Consider the following 8,280-nt stretch of genomic DNA (forward strand, 5'->3'; position numbering starts at 1 on the left):
GCGGCGACGCCCCACGCCGCTCTCCGAATGAAGCCGGCGCGCTCTGATTGGCCGCTTTTAATCTCCGGGAGCCCGCCCTCTCCTCCCCGCGGCCTTCTAACTCCTGTCCCTAGCCCCACCCCCCCCACCCGCTTCTCGGGCCCCGCCCCGCTCCTCCCCAGAGCTTTCTGATTGGGTGACTGGGACAAGCCCGCCCCTCAAAGCCTTCTCCGTCCGTCCTCTGCCCACCCCCCCCCACCCCGCCCTCCCCGTTCCCTACTGGCTCACGAGGAGAGGGACTGTGATTGTTCGCTTTACACGTCACTCTTTGTGACGTAGCCGGGTGGAGGCGGGGCGAAAGCAAGGCCGCAGAGGGCTGAAGCTGGAAGCCTTCTGGAGGGGGTTCTCGCGCAGGCGCGCGCAGTCCAAGCGCACACCTGGCTGTCTGCGGTCCTGGGCATCCCTGGGGCCCACCTGGGTGGGGTCTTTCAGCTCCCAGTGGAGGGGGCTTTGGAGGTGTAGCGTAGGCATGGGCCTGGAGGGCATGGTTGAAGAGGTGATTTCCCTCTTTCAGAGTAAGGGCCTAGGGAGAGTCATTGAAGGAGGAGCCAGTGAGGTGTCCTCCTATCCAGCCGCGGGGGTGGTTTCCTGAGCCGCGTGGCTCCTGGGCCTTCCCTGCACCACCCCGGGAAGCTCCTCCTTCCCGGGCGGGGCCCTCCCACGCCCTGCCGGCTCGCCTCCCTATACCAGCCGGGGTGGTTCCATCAGGAACCTTCAATGCTGAACTCCAGTTCTTTGGGGGCTTTTCTTCCTCCAAGACGTTCTTCGCACAGTATTGTCCGGCTGACACCACACAGTGGCTATCTTTTAGAGGGATTTATTTTTAAATGGTTTGTTAAAAACAAATCTTATTACTTTCCTTCATCTCGGGCTATGACTGTCATCCCCCACTCCCTTGCTCCCCTTTCCTCCCCTCCCCCCCCGTTAGAATCTCCTCAGGGAGTCTTCCCCAGGTTAGTCTTAATCACCAGCGTTGTCTTATGAAGGTAGAGTGTGAACAGCATGATGTAATTTTAAGGTTTCTAGTGTCACCGTTATAAAAGAAGAAGCAATTTTAATAAATATGAGTTCAGTATATTCCAAATATCATTTCAAGATGCAATCGGTATAAAGTTACTAATGTATCTTATAATTTTTTTCACGCTAAATCTTTGAAAATGGTATTTTGCATCAGGATAGCTCAATATTCACTTCATGCTGGCCATATTTCAAGTACAAGATAGTAGTGTTAGACTTCTTGAATTCTGAATTATAAATTGATACCCTATTTTGGATTTATTATATCTTGTTCCCTGAAACTCGCTTCTTATTATGAGCTTGAATGAGTGCCTACTTTTCTAAATTGCCTGAGGTGCTACAAAGACAGTCTAAGAGAAGGCTAAGGTTTGTGTTCTGTTGCTCTATTTTATGCCCTTCTATCCGTGTACACAATTCTACTTCAATTTATCCACCCCTCTGGGAAATGGAGTATTTCCTGCCATATCAATAGCCAGGGTGTCACAGTTATCAGCAATTCTAGCTCTCCAGGGCAACCAGGAAGCAGAACAATACCTGCCATCCGGCAACTGTTAGGCTGCAGCCACTCCCTATGGTAAGCCCTGAGGAAAAGCTCAGGGTACTAGCTCCAGATAGGTAAGATGGATGAATGGAATGATCTCAGTGAGCCCAGACTCTTGCATCTTCCTGTACATAGAAAAGCGCTAAATTCCTTAACTTGAGGTATCTGGTTTTCTTTAATTCACAAAAATACTTCTGATGTTCAGACTACCTGCCCTTTGTTGCAAACTTCTATATAACCTGACTCCTCACTGGCCCCCCTCCTGCCTCCCTGGAGCAGTTCTCTCAGGGTCACTTGAGATGACCTGTCTCCTAGGCTTGAAGTCCTAAAATTTCCCACTGAATAAAATATAACTCTCAACTTTTAGGTTGTGACTATTTTTCAGGTCAACACTTCCAATCAAAGGCATAGAGCATTTTATCTAGCACCAACCTTTTCTGTTACTCCAGTTTATCCTTAGTCTTTCAATCACCCTATAAGTTGCCTCTCTAACAACTCATTTATAGCAGTGGTCTCTGGAGCAGTGATTTCAGTCTTGGTTATATAACAAAGTCAAGAAACGCTTTTTAAAATGGTAAATGAAGAGAAAGAAGAAGAAAGTCTTAGATTTTGTTATAAAGTGCATCTAGAGTGGGAACCTGGACATGCTTTTTAAAAACTACACAGGGTTGAGCATACTGATCCAGGGTGTGAGTTTGAGGTTTACAGAAGAAAATCTTGCTATTTACTGAAAAGTGATCTTTTTCTCCCCTACCTTCCCAATTCAGAGACAGAAATGGCAACCCACTCCAGAATTCTTGCCTGGAGAATTCCTTTGACAGAAGAGCCTGGTGGGCCACAGTCCACAGGGTTGCAAGGAGTCAGACACAACTGACGCGACTTAGCATGCACACACCTTCCCAATTAGGTACTATTTTCACGGATTTACTATGTTTATACCCTTTTGGTGATATATCCCAAGGACATAATATTTTGTGGCATCTTAATAAAGGTGCTGAATATATTAAAAAAAAATTTACCAGTGAATTTTGTGTAACTAGACATTTACTTATAAATATGCAGCTATGTTTGCTGTCTGATATTTCTGTTTAAGCAATAATCATTATTTGAAGGATAGATTTTTCTAGCAGAACAAATCTCATTTCAAGGGAGAAACTAAAACACATAGTGGCTACTCCCAGGATATTTTTGTCAGGAGGAAATGCATAGCAGAATTACAAATGAAACTCAGAAGTTCCTTTCCCTGCCTCTTTTCATGACTTGTCATTTATTGCTCACATTCACTTCCCAAGAACTCAAAGCAAAAGTTGTAGCAAAAGTGATAGCTCCTCATATAGTTTTCTTTCAAGAGGGGGGAGTTGTAGATAAGATCCATTCAGCTAAGATATTTTTTTTAACGCTAAGTGGTTTAATTTATGTGTTTTTAACATAAAAATTGCTTCCTGCTTCAGTCTCATGTAGTAAATGAGGTTTCCTAAGTTCCTATAGACAAATGTATATTCATGCATTAATTTACATTTGATCAATATTGTGATTTATGAACAAGGTAGGAATTATTGAAGTTCAGAGACCTTCCCTTTTGGGTCTAAATTTATTGTCTTGTATTAAATTTTGTTTATGAAGCAAGTTTAAGATTTGGTTTTGGCTCTAAATACATGACTGAGTCTCTTTCATTTAAATCCACTAAATAGGCTATTCCCCTCCACCCTCCCACAACCACACAGCATTAATTTGCACCTGATTTAGTTTTCCCTTTCATTGTCTGCTGTTGTTTAGGACATAGGTTCATACACTGGAACAGAGGGGTTGCTTTAAAGATCCCGGGATGAAAAGAAAGTACAGAAATGGCTACATTTTATCAACTAGCAGGCTGACTGCTAAAACCTGATTGTAAGGATGTTAAGGTTGGAACAATTGCAAACTAAACAGACCTCCACAAAGATGTTTGTCCTAGTAAGGAGAAATTTAGATAATAACTTTGAAGCCATGTAGTAAAAGCAACCACAAAAGTGGGGTGAAAGACTTAGCTGACACTGTCACCTAGAACCCCCAAAGAAACATCTGCTCTGTTTTAATCAGAATGAGTTTCTTTAGGGTAGAATGTCCCTTAAAGAGCCTCTTCATGAAAGTGAAAGAGGAGAGTGAAAAAGCTGGCTTAAAACTCAACATTCAAAAAACTCAGATCATGGTATCTGGTCCCATCACTTCATGGCAAATAGGTGGGAAAACAATGGAAACAGTGACAGACTTTATTTTCTTGAGCTCCAAAATCACTGAAGTTGGTGACTGCAGCCATGAAATTTAAAGATGCTTGCCCCTTGGAAGAAAAGCTATGACAAATCTAGACAGCATATTAAAAAGCAGAGACATTACTTTACTGAAAAAGGTCCATCTAGTCAAAGCTATGGTTTTTCCAGTAGTCACGTATATGAATGTGAGAGTTGGACCATAAAGGAAGTTGAGCACCAAAGAGTTGATGTTTTTGAATGGTGGCATTGGAGAAGACTCTTGAGAGTCCCTTGGACAGCAAGGAGGTCAAACCAGTCCATCCTAAAGGAAATCGGTCCTGAATATTCATTGGAAGGACTGATGCTGAAGCTGAACCTCCAATACTTTGGCCACCTGATGAGAACTGACTCATTTGAAAAGACCCTGGGACAGATTGAAGGCAGAAGGAGAAGGGGATGACAGAGGATGAGATGGCTGGATGGCATCCCTGACTTGACGAGCATGAGTTTGAGCAAGCTCCAGGAGCTGGTGGTAGACAGGGAAGCCTGGCGTGCTGCGGTCCATGGGATCACAAAGAGTCTGACATGACTGAGCGACTGAACTGAACTGAACTGAGGATGTCCCCTGGGAACAGGAATACCCTGCTCCGTGGTAAGTCTTACTCAATGAACATATCATTCTCCTGCTTCAATAGCTTCCAACTGTTTAGGAATAAAGTTTCCTACATGAAATTCCTAGGCCTTCCACATGCTGGGACATTCTTCTAAGTGCTTGAAATTGTTATTTAAACACACTCAAATCTCTGCTATATTAACAGAAACTCTTCCTTGATGCTGCATCTGCCTCTTGTGACCACTTGGTTCTCTCCTCCAAATCAACTTCTCCAATAACTGCCTGCTCTCCTTTACTGCATAATGCAGAGTGCCTGTGGCCTCTTGCTGCTTCATTGAAATATCCTCATATTGTCATTGTACCCAATAAGCACTTCTTGTCCTTATTCCGCTTCACCTTTCCATGTCAGGGTTGGACACCAATGACTGTTCCTCGAAGCACTGTCTTCCTTTGCCTGCCTTCTGCCTTCCTTCCTGCTCCATATTCCTGCTTCAGTCTCCTTCACAGGCTTAGTGTCCCAATCTCTCCTGAGGTATTTATTGGGGATTTGTCTTGGGCCTGCTTTCTGCTTGCACCATACTCTCCACCTAAACATCTTATCCTTTCCTAAGATTTCTTCTTCCTTATTGACAAGTTCCAGACCTCTTGTCACTCCCGATCTCTCCATTGAGCTTCAGACCTAGAAATCCAGTGTTTTCGGTATGTTTCCAGTGGGCAATTAAAATTCAGCTCAAATTTCCAAACAGAAATCTCAGTTAAAATGTTTTTTAGCTTCGTTTTGGATAGCACAACTCATCTACTCCTTTCTTCTGGCCCTGAGCCTGGTGGCTATTCTTGACTTCTCTTTCAACCTCCATAGCCAGTCAAGGCCAGATCTTGTGATTCATACCTCTCAACTCTCAAATACATCTATCTTTCTCCATCTTTACCACTATTACCGTGGTCTAGGCCACTATCATTTAGACCATGAACTATTGCAATAGTCCCCCAAACAATATCTTTATTTCCAGCCTTGCTTTCCTGCAACATATTTTTCATGCTGCAGCTGGTATGATTTTAATTCAAGTTTATTCTACCCACTTCCCTGTTGTTGTCCTTAGGATAACACCCCGGTTTCTTAACATCACTTAGAAAGTTTTCTGCATCTGGCTCCTGTTTAACTCTTTAGCCTCATCTCCTGCTATTCTTCCTCTTGCATTCTTGACCTCAGCCATAGAGGCATTCTAGGAGCCATTCCTGTATTCTGTACACATACTCCCATTATGCCTCAGGGCCTTGAGTATGGCGCTCTTCTACTCACTCTCAGCTTAGCTAACTCCTACTTGTCTTTCAGAGCTCAGCTTATGTGTCACTTCCTCTAGGATGTCCTCCCTAACCACCTAGGTAAGGTTAGGTGACCTTGTAATAGGCACCAATTGCATCCTGCATGTCCCTAGCCACACTCTGCCTACTTGCTCAATTGTCTCTTTTCTGTTTTCATCCTAATAAAGCCAGTACCTACATAGTCCCTGGTGCATAAGAGGGGCCAGTATGTACTTACTAACTGAAGTTTCTTCCAAATAAACTCAATACGTTAGCTACTTTGAGCTTTTGACCATTTTTCAAAGATGTAGTGTAGTCTCCCATCTTTGGGCCTTTGCTTGTGCTATTTTTCTGCCCTGATTGCTCTCACCTTTTATCTCCACCCTCCCCATCTCTACCTGTTTTAAGGCCTCAGCTTAGAATGTTGACTTCCTTTGACATATTTTCCTAATCACTACAATCGAGGGTAGTCCTTCTCTCCCTCTCCCCTGGAAAATGCACATGAAGGTGACATTGTGCTTATGTCTTCTGAATGCTTAAGCAACTCCCCTTTACAGTCTATCCATGGATCTTTTGGGATTGCAGAGACCTGTGACTCAGACTAGCTAGATATTCACTAACCCACTTCCTCTTCTTCCTGAGCACACAGCCAGACTACATTTCCTGGCTGCTGTTGCAAACTGGGGCTGCCATAGACTCAGTTTTACCAAGGGTGTGACAATTGCAGACCTAGCCCTGAAGAATCCCTCACACAGTATCTTCCACATCCTCTTCCCATCTGTGATGTAGACGAGTATGATGACCACATGTTAAAAATGGCAGAGTCACGAGATAAAAGGTACATCACCACATGGGGGGAAAGGTGCCCTGCAATCTGATTTGGTGTTTTAAACTTGGCGTGAAATTAAAAAAAAAATTTTTTTTATTGAGTTTGAGGTATTATACACTTTTGTGTACATTTGTTGCAGTGGTTAACCTATCTTAATTAATATAAAATGCTAGGTTAACAGGGAACTCAGCTCAATATTCTGTAATAACCTAAATGGGAAAAGGATTTGAAAAATAATAAATACTTATATGGGTATAACTGAATCGCTTTGCTATACTCCTGTAACTAACACATTGATGATCAACTATAGTCCAATATTAGATAAAAATTAAAAACCAATATTGGGGTTGAAAATCTGTGGTTTGCTGTATGCCATGGAGCTCAACTTGGTGCTCTGTGACAACCCAGAGGGGTGGGATGGTGTGGGGAGGGAGGCTCAAGAGGGAAGGGACATATGTATACTTATGACTGATTCACGTTGTTGTACGGCAGAAATCAACATAACATTGTAAAGTGATTATCCTCTAACTTAAAGAAATCAGAAAAAACCCCTGTGGTTTGTAAGGGAAAAGTAAAATGAGCAGTGATTAAGGGGTTAAGGGGGGAAAAAGGATAAATGTGTGGGGCACAGAGGATTTTTAAGGCAGTGAAACTTTCTGTATGTAATCACAATGGTGGATACATGTCATAATACATTGGTCAAGACTCATAGAAGATAGAGTACCAAGAGAACACTGCTGGTTTTGGGTGATGACGATGTATCAGTGCAGGCTGCAGATTGTAGCAAATGTCCTTCTGGTACAGACTAGTGGCAGTGGGGGAGGTCATGCTCTGGGAAGCCAGGGTGTGTGTGGGACTCTTTGTACTTTCTGCTCAGTTTTGCTGTGACCCTAAAACTGATTTTAAACAATAAAATCTATTTAAGCAAAAAATACACAAAAACATAAGCGTTTTGTACATTGATGGTACTTAATTTGAGCTATTCATTTGCTCTGGTCACAAACTGCCTGGGACTATCCCACTTTGTAGCCTCTGTGTGTGTGTCTGCGTGTGTGCACTAAGTCACTTCAGTTGTGTCCAACTCTTTGCGACCCTATGGACTGTAGCCTGCCAGACTCCTCTGTCCATGGGATTCTCTAGGCAAGAATACTGGAGTGGGTTGCCTTGCCCTTCTCCAGGGGATCTTCCCCACCCAGGGATCAAACGTGAGTCTTTTTTTTTTTTCATTTATTTTTATTAGTTGGAGGCTAAATACTTTACAATATTGTAGTGGTTTTTGCCATACATTGACATGAATCAGCCATGGATTTACATGTATTCCCCATCCTGATCCCCCCTCCCACCTCCCTCTCTACCTTATCCCTCTGGGTCTTCCCAGTGCACCAGGCCCGAGCACTTCTCTCATGCATCCAACCTGCCACACCAGTCAGGATGGCTGCTATCCAAAAGTCTACAAGCAATAAATGCTGGAGAGGGTGTGGAGAAAAGGGAACCCTCTTACACTGTTGGTGGGAATGCAAACAAGTACAGCCGCTATGGAGAACAGTGTGGAGATTTCTTAAAAAACTGGAAATAGAACTGCCATATGACCAAACTTGAGTCTTTTATGTCTCCTGCATTGGCAGGCAGGTTCTTTAACACTAGCACCACATGGGAAGCCACTTTGTAGCCTAGAGCCTGATAATATTTATTGTCAATCCACCAAGATGAC

The sequence above is a fragment of the Cervus canadensis genome, chromosome 23 (assembly GCF_019320065.1).
Source record: "Cervus canadensis isolate Bull #8, Minnesota chromosome 23, ASM1932006v1, whole genome shotgun sequence".
NCBI classification, from domain to species: domain Eukaryota; kingdom Metazoa; phylum Chordata; class Mammalia; order Artiodactyla; family Cervidae; genus Cervus; species Cervus canadensis.